We start from the raw sequence: 14,993 nt of genomic DNA, 5'->3' as shown, positions 1-14,993 counted from the left end.
AAGATGATGATGTGATCTTTGTTGGGATGACCTCAAATTCAAAACCAGTCGTTTCAAACATACTGAACAGAGTTACCCCAGGTTCTTGTTCAAGGAGAAATAGGTATGGTCACTTCAGGAAAGACAATGCTCAGAAATTACAGCCTGTTAGTCACGTGACTCCTACATCAGAAGCAAAGACTGTCTTGCCAGTTTCTGTCTCTGAATCAAGATCAACAGATAGTCCTATTATTATTGAGCCTTTGTCCAAAGCAGATTATAAAAATATTTCACCATAAATAGTGCCTAATAGCTTTTCAGAATTATGTTCTCCTTTGATTACCTTCACAAGTTCATTGCAGCATCTAGTAGAAACAGGAGTTTCTGCAGGAGCTATGAATAAAAGTCCTCATGTATCAAAGCGACTTTCCACTTCTGAAACAAATAGCACAAGTCCCCAAAGGCCCAAACTCAGTGATGGAATTATAGGAGAACATTCTTTAGCTTTGTCCCTTTCAGGTACTTTTCATACAGTGACTACTCAGCAAAGCACACCAGACAGTGTTCATAACTCATTAAGCCATGTTCAGAGTGGAGAACCTTGTCCAACAGCTTTTCCAAAGGCCAATGTTCATTGCAAGCCTGTAAGTCCTTTAGGGGTAAATGTATTGACAAAAACTGACTTTCCAAGTGTATCAAGTCAAAATAAGTTTGCTGATCCCACAGAAGGCAATCTGATTGTGTTACTTCGTGACTTCTACTATGGACAGCATATAGGAGATGGGCAGCCAGAACCGAAAACTCACACAGTCTTTAAATGCCACAGCTGCTTGAAGGTTCTAAAAAATGTTGAGTTTATGAATCACATGAAGCACCATTTGGAACTTGAGAGGCTGAGATGTGACAGCTGGAAATACCACACCACCTGCCAGCACTGCCACCGCCAGTTTCCTACACCCTTCCAGCTGCAGTGTCACATTGAAAGTGTCCACACTTCCCAGGAGCCCTGCACAGTCTGTAAAATCTGTGGATTGTCCTTTGAGGCAGATCAGTTTCCCTTACAGCACATGAAAGACAATCATAAGCCTGGTGATGCCCTATGTATGCCAGGTTTGCAGTTACAGATCATCATTCTTTGCAGATGTGGATGCACATATCAGAGCATACCATGGTAACATTAAGAATTTACTTTGCCCCTTTTGTCTCCAAATTTTTAAAACTGCAACACTATACATATGTCAATATAGATGGCACTAGGCAAAGAGTTTTCACCAGTGTTCCAAATGTCGGCTACAGTTTTTAACTTGTAAAGAGAAAAGGGAGCACAAGACCCAGTGTCATCAAATGTTTAAGAAGCCTAAGCAGCTAGAAGGATTACCTCCGGAAACAAAAGTTGTTATTCAGGTATCACTGGAACCCCTTCAACCAGGATTGTTGGAAGTAGCATCCATTACTGTGAACGCATCTGATTCTGAACCATCACCCCCCAAATCTAAAAGTAGGAGGTCAAAAAAAACCCAGTTAATTCCACTTTAAGTAAGTCTGAAGCAAGTATTTCAAAGTTATAAACTCCATTAAAAACAAAAAATTCAATTATAGCATTATTCAGTAATAAATGTAGAGAAACCAATGCATAATTTATGTGTTTTTGTTTTAAATACATGAAGTATAGTTTTGTTTGAATATTGAGATGTTATTTTAAAATACATTACCTGTTTTTCAAACAATTGTCTTAACACTAAAAAAGTATGTGTGCGTGTGTGTGTGAGAGAAAGAGAAAACGAGAGAGGTGGAGAAAGGAAAAGTAACAACCTATTTTGATATTTCATGTTATTTGTAAGTTCGAAAGCTCTACTATACATATAATCTGTAGAGTGTTTTAGCAACGTAATTTTCAACTGTTTTCATGCCTTGAACATCTCAGTATTAACTATATAGCCAGATTGGAATGGCTTTGTTATGGTATGGTCCCTTGTGCTGCTGAACTCTCTGAAGTGCCTAGTTGTGCTGATCTAAGATAACCTGGCTCCAAAAGCCTGGTATGGAGAAGTTGATGGAGAAGCTATGATGTGAGTTTGGACCAGACACGGGATTTAGTCAGTGGAGAGCTGTGGCTTCTTGTCCCAGTTGAGGAAGAGGTATGCATTCACTCCAGGCATGGAGCCAAGGCAGAAGGAACACTGTCTCAGAGTGTTTTTACTTAGCCCAGGGACATCTCAAGGAAGCCACCCGTTAAAATGCCTGTGTTTGGTGAGAGGCCCCTGCAAGCATCAAGCAGGCCCTGTGTTATCATTGACTGCAGTTGGAGAAGCAGAGATAGTTAATAGAATGAGGCCTGGTGCCTGTGGACCTCCTGTTGAGTGATCAAAAAGGGAATTTGATTCATTCCATCCCCTTTCCCATTTGGCTAGCCTTTAGTCACAGTGAAGTAGCCATATCTGTCTCAGTCATAGTAGTAAAGCAAGTTAAGATTCCCAAGTAAAAAAGCCTTGACATCCAGTTTGATTTGTACTGGACCCATAGTTTTAACTGAAAAGGATCAAACACAGGAAATCTGTTCAGTTTATGAATTGGACTAATTTTAATTCTCTTACCCTTAAGCTACAATGGAGTTGTCTGAGAATAGTAAATGTAGTGGATACAAAGGGTCCAGGTTGATTAAACCCTCTATATAACTTTTCCTTACCTTTTCCAGTTACATGTATCTTACCCTAGTTGAATATGTGAAGATTTCAGTTTTGTATCTTATCTTGCCTTGAACACGAATGTATTGCAGTTAACAGCTAATTCTTTGTGTGTGTAATTTCCCATTTTATCAAACTAATACTGATTTTCAGTCTTACTTGACACAGTCTGATGTGCAGGAATTGTCTCATTTATTTCAGTAATTATCAGGTCATAGAGTTATTATCCTTCCTCTACTCTATGCAACTATCTAGTCTGTGATTATACTTGTGGAAACCTTTTTTTCTTGCGGTCTCCAAGGGCTCTTTCACAGACCTGCGGGGTACCCTCTAAGTATTGGTTCCTGCCGGGAGCTGGTGAGGCATTCCACTCATGACAAAGGTCATGAGGAAGGAGGCTCGGCATACGCAAAGGTGGGATTGAGCCTCAGGAGTCCCCCCGGATATTCTCGAGCATCTACCCCCCAAAACCCAGAGTCTGCCTTCCTTATTGCTTTGTGCTCTCACCTCTGACTTTACTGGGGGCTGTCCCCTACCACTATCTCGCTCTCTCTGTCAAACAGTTAACTTACAGCTCCAATTAATAAAGTTCCTGGGCAATTAGGAGTGTTTAAACCCGAACCCCTCAGATGGCTCTCTAATTCGCCTGACAAGTTTACCTGGACTCCTACAGCTATGAATACTATTGTTTACAGTCTCCTAGCCTCGAGAGGCACAGGAAGCTTAAGATATTCAAATAGCTTAGAACCTCTCAGAGAGTTAGAAAGTGTCAGAATAAACTAGTAAAGGATTTCATTGATGAGCCAATGTTTGTTGCCAAGATTTCACATCCCCAGTATTGTATCCTTGAATATGTATTAATTAATAGTTGGTATGTAGAAAAAATAAGTAGTGGCCTTGGTGTTAGTAACTTTAGACCCTTAAGGTAATAAATTCTTTCCTTTGTTGTAAACCCATTACACATCCGCCCTATGGGAATGCAATTTTATCTTCAGAAGATGGCGCCAAACCTTAAAATAATTACTCTTAGAGAAGAAAAGTCTTATGGTTCATAAGTCTTTGTCAAGAGCCATAAAATGTTAATAGGCCTTCTGGCCAGAAGATGATGTAAATCACATAAACCATTTGTATATGATAAATTTGCAGAAAAGAAACCCTGGCTTTTGATAAGGATCAAAAATTGCTGACTTTGCATCCCCTATTATCCTCTATGTGTAGCTTAGGTTATAAAAGCCCCTGTTGAAAATAAAGCTATGGGCCTTGCTCACCAGAGCTTGGTCTCCCCATGTCATTTTACTCCTTAACTTCCAGCTGAGTCTCCATCTGGAGCGCAGATATCCTCTGTGACCATTTATTTGCCTGGGCTTTTAAGACCCACTCGAGAAGGTGTCTAAGGTGGGGCACCTTCTGCTATTCCAGAGGGCGCCTGCGGCCTCCGTGGTCAGAGCTAACCTAGTGTCACGGGTTATATTGATTTTCCGCGTAAACCAAGCTACTCAGCTTCTTTTCTCCACTGAATTTTCCTACTGAGCTATCCTCATTCTATTACTCTTTATATCTCTAATTAACATTTGAATAGGTCACCTAAGCTGTCTCTCCTTCGAATACCCTGGATCAGCCGGCGCTGGACCTCTGCAGGTTCCTGAACATCAGCACACTTGGCTTCCTCTGTGAGTTCCTGGACTTGAGTCTCCTCCTGGAGTTGAATACCATATCTTCTCCACTTCTGGCACAGGTACCGAGCAATCTCTGTGCACCATTCAAGGAACCTGGGATCCTGGTTGTATACCTATGCCAGAAGAAATCTCTCTGTTGCCTCTTCCTTTCTCCTCCTCTTTGTCTCTTCCCACTATTCCCCCCACCCTCCACAATTTACTTAAATGCTCTAAGCTTTCACAAAATGCTGGAAAGTGGTAATCACCAAGATGTTAGCATCCGTCTCAGAATGGAAGAGGAAGGACTACAGATGACTAAGCTGTAGTAAGTCTATTTTCTCCATTTTAGGTAATTTCCTGAGTGTAAATTCAAATACAAGTAGATTGTATTTCTTTACTCAATGCTTGATTGATTGATTTGCACTTTGAGTATATTACTAGGCCTTTCCAGTTAATTTGCTTGGGCCAAAGCACTTTGCAAAGTGTCAGCTTAAACCACTTTTAGGTGTATAAAGTGTGTGTGTGTGTGTGTGTTTCTGGTCTCAGGTGAAAACTCTATGTATGAATAAATGTGCAGACTATTGCATTCTTATCTCCTTTCTTCTATTTATATAGTAAAAATACGCAATGTTTTATTTATATGTTTTTATTGTTGCTTAGTATTTTGAACACAGTTACTGTTGTTTGCTCCGAAGTATGCTCCTAAGGAGTACAAGTTGTATCTATTGCCAAATAAAAAGGTCCCAGTGATATGGTCCCTGACTACTTCCTCTCTTCCATTCTCTGTCATTCTACTCTACTATTTTCCCCACTGGTGCCCTGTTTTTGAGAACACTGGCCTTGCTTTTCCTCAAGCAAATTCCATTTCTTCCCGATCCAAAGACTTTGCAACTGTTGTTCTTCTGGAAATGCTTTTCCCCTAGGCCTGCATGGCTTGCTACCTCCCTTGTTTGAGCTTCACCAGTGCTGTTCAAATCACACAGTGAAATCCTCAACCCCCTCCATTTCCTCCTCCTTAAAGGCACTTAAAGTCTATACCCTCTTCTTCCCTCTCCAGCCTAATTTCCTACTTTTCACACACACACACACACAAACTGAGAAGAGATAATAACATCAGGGCTTTGCTTCTTAGAATTAACTTGAGTCGTTTCTGTGCCTGCAAATAAAATATAGTTAATAGTGAGTTGAGTTCTTTCAGGAGCTTCCTCTGTTTTTCTGTTGATACCTCTGTATTTTTTTCAGGCAATGACATTTTGTTTTGTTTACAAATGTATTGAATATCTGTCAAGATCACTATTTTGTTATTGCCCTTTGTGAATTTCCTTGTCTACTTTGCTTGTTCTTTCAGGTAAATTTTATTGTTTTATTAATGTTGCCAAAACATTCTAAGTAAAATTACTATTTATAGAAATAAGATGTTTTTTTAAAAAATATTTCTGCTGTTCATATTTTTACAAATAACATGGCATATTTCTATTTCTATTTTTTTTAATAATCTTATTGTGTTGGCCAGAAATTCTAAACAGTAATGTGTAAATGGGTTTTCTTGTTCTTAGTACCATCAAATGCAATGAGGATATGGCTTAATGAATTTCTATTTCTGTTTTTAGATTTTAAAGAGAATTGTTTTATTGGAGAGTTTACAACATCTGTTGAGACATTTCCTTTTCTTTCTTTCTCCCTTCCTTTCCTTTTCTTCCTTTCTTCCCCTGACTCTCTTCCTCTTTCTTTCCTTCCCTTTCTTTCCCCAGGTTTTTGCTTGACTGGATCTTTCCTGAAACAAAAGTAATTCCACTCAGACTTGAACATTATCCTTTCAGAACCGCATTCCATTTCTCATTTCTAGTATTGGAATTAACCTCCTCTTCCCCTTATTAGATTGCCACAGTTGTATCAGTGTTTCTGATTTTCTTTTTCCAAGAAGCAGCTCTTGTTTTATTATCCCAACAAGCTTTATATTTGTTGTTTTCTATTTTTGTTTCAATTCATATATACCTTCTACTTTCTTTACGATTTTTTCCTTATAACCTTGTATTTTAAAAGCTTTCTTTACAAATTTTTATGGAAATATATTTGATTTACAATGTTGTGTTTCAGATGTATATCACAGCTATTTAATTATACAGATACGTATCTATTCTTTTTTAGGTTTCTTTTCAATATAGGTTATTACGTGATGCAGAGTCTTGCTTTCTTTTTTTTTTTTTAATAGATGTTTTAGGGCTTGACTTAACTTTATTAAATAGCAAATTTTGTCTAAATCCCAAATATTTTTATGTATACATTTTTAAACTAATATTTCATTCTCTACGATTTTTTTGGCAAGTTAATTCCAAAGATTTCACTCTTTGCAGGCTTAATGTTTTAATTTATAGTTTACTGAGAATTAAGTTTTCCTTGGAGCTCTGAGGGTATGTTTGTATATACACTGGCATGTCTATTTACACATCCTTTTCAGATTATAACATTTTTTTAGGATATATAAATGTATTTTAAAAGCTATTTTCTGTTTGTATGGTAAAAACATGAAATGTTTTAATTCTAAAAATGTGTTCCCCCAAATGAATATAGTATAAAAAGTAAAGGTATAAAAATATTCCTTTGAGAATAATCCCTACTAACAGAACTTGGAAATGTTAAAAAATTACACATAACACTTACGAAAAGTGGTAAGAAAAACTTTATTCAAAGTAAGAGTACTACAGCGGGGTCTTATAATACAGGGAGAGAGATTGAGCTTAAGTCTGACTCCAGTAGGGACACAACTAGGATTTATAGCTATGGAACAGGGTGGGTCCATGGGATTGCAAATAGAGACTAGGAGACTGCAATGAACAACAACAACAGAGTGGGTGTCAGTGAATGGAAACTTATTAAGAGGGCCATAAGGGTGAGGGTGGATTCTGGCTCAACTGAGAGGATCATTGCTGAGGCTAGGCAAGGCTGATAAGATATTGAAGTGAGTGATAAGGAATTTGATCTGATACTGAGGGTGGTCAGATCAAGGGTGAGGTATGTTTTCTAAACTGAACTAGCAGATTCTGGCTTATATTGGACTAAATGGGCAGGTGCCCTGGGATAAAGACATGGCCCAAAGTTGGCAGTGCATTAATGAACTACTGCTACATAACAAATTACCCCAAACCAACAGCTTAATATTATCTCATACTGCTGCTGAAAGGAATCCAGGAGTAATTCAGTTGAGTGTTCTGGCTCAGGGTTTCATTAGATTGTCATCATCTGAAGCCTTGACACGGGCTGGTGGATTTCCTTCCAAGATGGCTTACTCATATAACTGTTGAAACCAGTTTCCTTGCTGGCTGTTGGGAGAAAGCCTCAGTTCTTTCACATGGGCCTCTCTACTGGGTTACATGAGTGTACTCAAGATATGACTAAGCTGGCTTCTAGAGTAAGTGATCCAAGAGGATGAGCAAGGAGGCTGCAGTGCCTTTTATGACCTAGTCTCAGACACTTCATTTTCATTTCTACAATATTCTAACATTAGAAGTGAGCCACTAAGTCCAGCCCACATGTGAAGGGGAGTATAAAGGTCCACCCTTGAAAGAAAGGACTTGTGGACATACTTTAAAACTATGTGGTACACACATGGCCACAAAATTGTTTACGTACTTGTATGTCCAAAATGCATTTTCCTGCCAATGCTTTCAAATCATTTATCCATTATAACATTAACTTGAAGTTCAGGACCTTGTATCTAAGTCAATTTCAGGTATGGATCAGGGTCCACTTGTGCAATATCTCAAGTATTAAGTCACTCAGTTGTGTTCTACTCTTTGTGACCCGAAGAACTGCAGCACGCCAGGCTTCCCTGTCCACCATCAACTCCAGGAGCTTGCTCAAACTCAAGGCCATTAGTTGGTGATGCCATCCAACCATCACATCCTCCGCCGTCCCCTTCTCCTGCATTCAATATTTCCCCCATTAGGGTCTTTTCCAATGGGTCAGTTCTTCGCATCAGGTAGCCAAAGTATTGGAACTGCAGCTTCACCATCAGTCCTTCCAATGAATATGCAGGACTGATTTACTTTAGGATTGCCTGGTTTGATCTCCTTGTAGTCCATGAGACTCTCAAGTCTTCTCCAACACATCAGATCAAATTATACAAGTGTAATTCCTCTAGACCTGATGATCTGTTAACAAAAGAGATGAGTTAATCTGCTCACTTTCACAGCCAACATACAGTGCTGGGTCAGGCATAGATAACCTTTATAGACACTCCTGTTCCAGAAAGGGGAGGGGAGTGGGAGTCAATAGTAGCAGTTCTGAAATCCCACAGGTTCTTGTTGGCAGTCCTTTGATTAGGATTTAAGTCCTGGAAACATCCTAGGCTTCAGTCTCTGAATTTTAAATTCTGCCCTCTGACATGATTCCATTGTATGAAAGGTGGGTAGTATATGGTTACAGTGGAACAGTCTCCCTAGCCTGCTTCCTGCTTGTCGAAGGTCGAAGTCCAGAGCTCTCTTATTTTGTACTATTTCTAGTCCTTTCAGTCCAAGCTGAACTTAAATATGTTATCTTAAAAACTTGGTGTGTTTCCTGATAATCTTACTGGTGTTCATGGAAAAGCACCCCACTCCAAAGCCACAATCACACATGTTTTCATAAAAAGTCCTCCTCTGTCTTGGTTTTCTGCTGAGATAGCTGAGGGATAACACCCTGAAACTTGGTAGAAATCTTACTTTGTGACTGTAATGATTTCTGAGTGACACCCCTAAACTCTTTGGAGGGCATTGGCCTGCCTAAATAATGCCATGAAGTATCCCCTTCCAGCTTTCTGAGGCTTAAAAAAGAATTTTACAGTCACACTCATCTTTAGACAACCTTTATTAAAAAAAAATAATAAGAAGAATGACCTGTAGGTGATGTAAATGTTATATTTAGACCATCTCATCTCAATGCCTTGTTATGACCTTGCTTGAGAGCCATTAATTTTAGCATCTTCCATCATCTTAAAAGACTGGAAAATTTCCAAATCAGCAAGTTCTGTCTTATTTTTTAATAGGCCTTCTCTTATTTATTTATTTATTGTCCCTTCATATTTTACTATAGGAAGCAAGAAGAAACCAGGAAGCACTTTTGGCTGTTTGGCTGGAATTCTCCTTAGCTAGATATCTCAACAAATAAGATAGTTTCTCCTTCCAGGTCATTAGGTACATTCTCTACTTTTCATGAACTGCAGGTGTAGTGGCCTTTCCTCTGCCCACTCTCCAGGCTTCCCCCCCCCCCCTCAGCCTCTCCTTTCTGCCAGGCACCCGGGGTGCACCACTGTGATTCCATTTAAAACGTGTTTGCTCAGTGAGATAACGGGGATTGATTCCCTGGCTTTAGTGCTTCTGCTGGCCAGAGTCTATGTAACTTTCCCTAAGACCTTCATGTTTTCGCTATCCAACTTCCATCACCTGGCTATGTCAATTCCGACAGCTCATACTCACAAGCGTACTGGCAGGGACTTCTATGTGCACACGTGCATGTGTACACAGTAACATCCCTGAGAGGAAACTTGGACATATGCAGAAATACAAGCTTTCTTCTCCAGGAACATGAATTTTGGTAAGAACCCAACTTTCTTTGTCCTGGTTGTTTTCTTTCACTTGCTAATTAATCATGTCACGTTGCATTTCTAACTCTGTGCTGCTACTGCTGCTAAGTCACTTCAGTCATGTCCAACTCTGTGTGACCCCATAGACGGCAGCCCACCAGGCTCCCCAGTTCCTGGAATTCTCCAGGCAAGAACACTGGAGTGGGTTGCCATTTCCTTCTCCAATGCATGAAAGTGAAAATTGAAAGAGAAGTTGCTCAGTCGTGTCCGACTCTTCACGACCCCAAGGACTGCAACCTAACAGGCCCCTCCATCCATGGGAATTCCCAGGCAAAAGAACTGGAGTTGGGTGCCATTGCCTTCTCCATCTAACTCTGTGACTTATCCTCAAAGGTTACAAAATCTTGGCATTTGCTAGTGACAGGGATCGACCTGCAGCACTCGCCGTGAACAGCTGTATGACATGCGCCTGTGTTCTGCATTCTCCCATCACCTTGGACTGCTTCACAGTACCAGTCTCTATGTTGGCCTGATCCATTGCCTGTGCATTCCTTCAGGGGACCAGAAAACAAGGACCTCTGGGCTCAGCTGGCTTGGAGAACCGCTTTTTTGGTGTGCACCTACCTAGGTCATTCCTTGTCAATGTTGTGGCCCTCTTGCTAGCTTACCACCCCCTATGGCCCACAACATTGTGATTGAGGCCCTCTGTTCTTCCTATCTGTGTGGCTTTCTGTTTGCACCTGTATACCTGTGCCCCCAAGTGCTATGTCCGTGTAGCAGGAAAAGGCCAAAGAGATGCCTGAGCCTCCAAGAGCCCCAAGAGACTGTGATAGGCCTGGGTGTGATGCAATGTTGTGAAGAAGGTGGTCATGGATACAGGGTCTCTTCCGATACAAAGAATGGAACCTGAGGCCATAAAAGTAAGGTGGCATCGCTACACGTCTTCCCTTCTGTTTAACACTACCCATGCCCACGGAGTTCCCAAACAGATGATGCCCTGGAAAACCTTCCCTTTCTGGGATCACAGCTAATGCCTCCCTTGGGAAGAAAGAAGCTTTCTATCTCAAATGCACCAAGAGGGCTTGAACCACCCAAGCCACAGTGATTTGCTAAATGCCAAGACTCTCAGTTGCTCTCATTAGGCCCAGGCAGGACTCCCTACAGGCATGCATCTCTGCTTGCCTACACAGCCCACGTGCCAAGGAAGCCAGTCCCCAGTTGGGCCCAGGGGCATCCAAGATGGTCACCTGGAAGGCAGCTTCCTTCTGAGTGTCACCTGGTGCAGATCCCCTATGACAAAATCAGAGATTTTGCTCCAGCAAGACTGCCAGAATCCTCTCTCAGATGCAGACACACACTATTGCCCCTCAGGCCCCCCAAAACAGGGGCAAGACCCCAGAGGAAAGAAGGAATTCACGTCAGGATTCATAGTACACACCATGGGGTATCTTTGGTAGGACAGCTATTGCCTAGACCCTGGACCCTAAAAACCAGCAGGCCTCTAACTGCCCCCAGGGGCTTCCCTGTATCCCACTCTCCTGAGGTCCCTTGGGACATGCAATTAGCTCACTTTCCTTGCTCCCTCCCCGTTTCCTCCCTCACAGGGCAGAGGGTCAGACACATACACCCACCTGCGCTTTCCTTGCCCTTCTGCACTGCCAGGGAGGCAGGCTAGAAGTGCCTGTAGGCATGTCACACTCACACCCTGTCTCTCCTAGGATGCCTGTGGTTTTGCAGGTACAGCTTACTTTAGCATGTCTCACGTTTTGTGTCACAGTTTGTGCCACCCTCAGGGAGGGAGTGTGCTGGCTGATGGGCTGCTCCTGGGTAGCACTGGCCCAGGACCTTCCCAGTTCTCCTTCTCACGTGTGTGAAACAAGTCTCCAGTTAAGCAGGCAATCTGCCTCTTTCTCCTTCAGGGCTCTGCTCAACTCGGCAGGACCTTAGCATCCTCGCCATCCTGGGTCTTGCCATAGCCATGTCCACCATTTCAACAGGCCGGCCACGGCCCCCCAGACTGAAGGCCCCACAGGCAGTGGTTTCAAAGCCCCACCTTACCTGATGGCCCTTTGTGAATCCTCAGACCATGCACCCCCTCTTCCTAGTCCAAACACACCCAACAATATAGTAGAAATGGTGAGTGTGTTTTGTAATTGGCCTAATTTCAGATATCTGGAGCCACGGTCGGGAGTTATCACTAGCCATACTTTCCTCGTTCCCATCCTGGACAGCGTCACTGCAGAGATCCAGCGACAAACCACCTTCAGACTGGGGATGATCGTGCCTCCTCTTACGGTTGCTCAGCACCTCGTCTCCTGTAGCCTTCATCTCTGCATCTGCCCTGGGCCAGACACACCCACACACACCCACACACACCCCCCCCACACACACAAACACAGCCTACACAAGCACATGCATGTATACACACACATGCTTAGCACGGGGACACAAACACAAACAAGGTACACAGGTGTTTCAGAAGGTTAACACGACCGAGTCCTGCAATGTCAGAGATGGTGACAGTAGGCACCATGTCCTGCCCTTGGGGCTCACTGTCCACCTTCCCTGAACTCTTCTGTATTTTCCCAAGGCAGCTTGAAGCTGCTTCCAGTGCAGCATGTGTGGTGGTGGTGAGATGCCGAGTGATGAATGTGGAAATTCCCAGAAGATCCCAAAGTCAGCACACAGGTGCACTGGGACCCTGGAGTGGACACCCTTTCAACGATATGCCTTCCCAGGGGAAGGGGAAGGAGTGAAGTGCCCAAGCAATCTAAAACTCAGTGAGTAACAGGAGCCAGGGAATGGCAGGACACATGGAAGGATGATTCTGAAAAAAGATACTTAATTCACCCTCCAATAGTATCACCTGGACTTTGGCACTGCAACCACAGCTGATTTGAGGTACACTTGCTTCACTCATGGACACACCAAATCCCCAGATCCACAGTCTCAGGAGGTCACCTGCACATGCACGACCTAAATTCAGGCTCCACAGCCAGCTTGCATGAGTCTGAGTATCCCTATTTGGGAAGGGACAGTGTCCTAGATACTACACAACTGTCCCTTCAGGGCCCACCTCCACACCTCCTCTCCACATATGTTTCTGTCAGTTACGCTCATGGAAGAACCTTCCTCCCCAGGGTACTACTTCAGGGGATCATCCCACTCATCTTTACTGATGATCTGCTGGCAAAATGAGCAGGGTGAGGCAGCAACCAAGAATTCCATAATCAATCGTTAACTGTGCAGGTCTCAAACCACCACACCTCAGCAATCCTGTTCGATTCTAGGCAGTTTTGGCCTGACAACCAGCTGAGAAAGTTAAGGCTCCTGGTGTCCAGCCTATGGCTGGGTGTTCCCTGTTCAAAGCCCCAGAATCAGTCGACAGGAGTGGAATGACTTGCCCTATACCCTGCAGAAGACAGGGGAGATGGGTGCGGATCCCACAGGTGGACCATCCACACCCTTGTACATGCACACTCTTCACCCCGGGAGCCATGTTGTACAAACGATGTCAAGGTAACTATACTTAGTGATCACCGTGCTCAAGAAGTAGGGGTGCTCCTGAAAGGAGAAGATCACCTTGCAGGGGGACCATGGATGGCTCTGCAACTGTACCTGCCAGGGTAAGGAGGAGGGAAAATGTTCCTGTACCTCCTCCTCCTCCTGAGCAGCGGACTCCAAGGGCAGCAGAAAGGATACAGCTATGGCCCAGAAGAAAGGGATGCCCTGGATGATGGCACTCCTCCGAGCCAAGTCAGGCTTCCTCCTCTGATGGTTCTTGCGCATGAACCAAAAGTAGGCCCTACAGTTTTCCTCATGCTTAGACCTCAGTTCCACCTTCAGGGCGGCCAGTGCCTGCAGTGCATCTTGCCCTGGAAGCTCAGTCGATCTCCTGGGCCTTTCCTGGCTATGCTCCTCCACCATCTTCTCTTCAGCTCCTGGGAGGACCCCTATTGCTGCTCTTCATCTGCCACAACCTCCACCTCCTCCATGATGTCTTCTGCAGGCAGCTGGAACCCCCACCCGATCCCCGCTGCATCTCCGTCCACCAGGGGCTCACTGTCGTCCACCGCCTCCAACTGAAGAGGGTGGCCTCTTTGCCTGGCACTACAACTAGTGGCTCCAAGGTCCCAGCCACGCAAAGCATCAGGATGGCAGGCCATGGGCCCCAGCACCCTGAGCACCAGGGCTTACAACTAAGATGGTCCAGGGTCCCAGGACACTCCCGCATTCCTCTGACCGCCTCTCACGCTCCTCTTGGCCCTGGTCATGAACCCAGGTTGGGGCAGATACGAAGGAATGGGTCAGAATAGCACAAGTGGTGCACAAATGTGGCTCAGGCTGCAGTAATCCTGTGGGATCCACTAGCTCTTTGGGGGCAGGGAGTGAGGGTGATGGTAGGGAGGTGGGAGCTGGTGTGTGAGGGGTGGCCTGAGGCTGAAGAATGGGTTGGTGGACAGCACAGGACATGGTGAACGGGCCCTGGGGAGATCAGCCAAATAGGCGGGGCCCTAGGCTGTGAGCCACTCTCGAGCTGCTGGCCCTAATTAGTGTAAAGGCTGAAAGCATGGTGAGCGGCACCCTTATGGACACATCCCTAGACCAGACGTCATCTTCAATGGTTCCTGGCCCCAGCCCACCCATGTGGCATATTCTGCTCTAGGGAGGTAGTGGGTTTTGCACCTGCTGCTAGCCTAGGCACAGTCATTGACCAAGCTCTGGAAATTCCAACCACAGGTTCCTGCTCCACGGTCCAAACAGCACACTCCTGTGTCCCTCAGGCCCGTCAATAACTGGGAACTCTCCCTGAGTATTCAAAGGATAAGCAGGGGTGCCACGTGGCTGGATTCTTTTCTCCATGGGATAGAGAACCTGTTTCTGTCCGGATGCTAGGGAAGAAGAGAAAAACTCCACCGTTTGCTACAGTTGATCCCCACTGTTCAGGGATACCAGAGCCTTAGGGTACAGACCTCAATCTGGGTCTCTTTATCTCTGCTTCTGGCATAGCACTGTTTGGGGCAATCCTTCTATGTATGTACCAAGGGCTGGTGTCTGTGTGTCTCTGTCTCTCCACATGGTGCTGTTGCTCTCTGGCACTCTTTGGACACCAGC

General features: G+C 44.0%; 2 pseudogenes; one reads left to right on the top strand and one right to left on the bottom strand.

Annotated features, from left to right (window-relative positions):
- Positions 1-5: 5 nt before the first annotated feature.
- LOC138987136 (zinc finger protein 280B-like) lies at positions 6-1,515 on the top strand (annotated as a pseudogene).
- A 7,013-nt stretch (positions 1,516-8,528) lies between these two features.
- LOC138987135 (testis-specific Y-encoded protein 1-like) lies at positions 8,529-14,028 on the bottom strand (annotated as a pseudogene).
- Positions 14,029-14,993: the final 965 nt, after the last annotated feature.

This window comes from Bos mutus, unplaced genomic scaffold (genome assembly GCF_027580195.1).
Source record: "Bos mutus isolate GX-2022 unplaced genomic scaffold, NWIPB_WYAK_1.1 CTG788, whole genome shotgun sequence".
In the NCBI taxonomy this organism is placed as follows: Eukaryota; Metazoa; Chordata; class Mammalia; order Artiodactyla; family Bovidae; genus Bos; species Bos mutus.
Note: the sequence above shows the minus strand (reverse complement) of the source record. Positions and strands in the feature narration are given on the sequence as shown.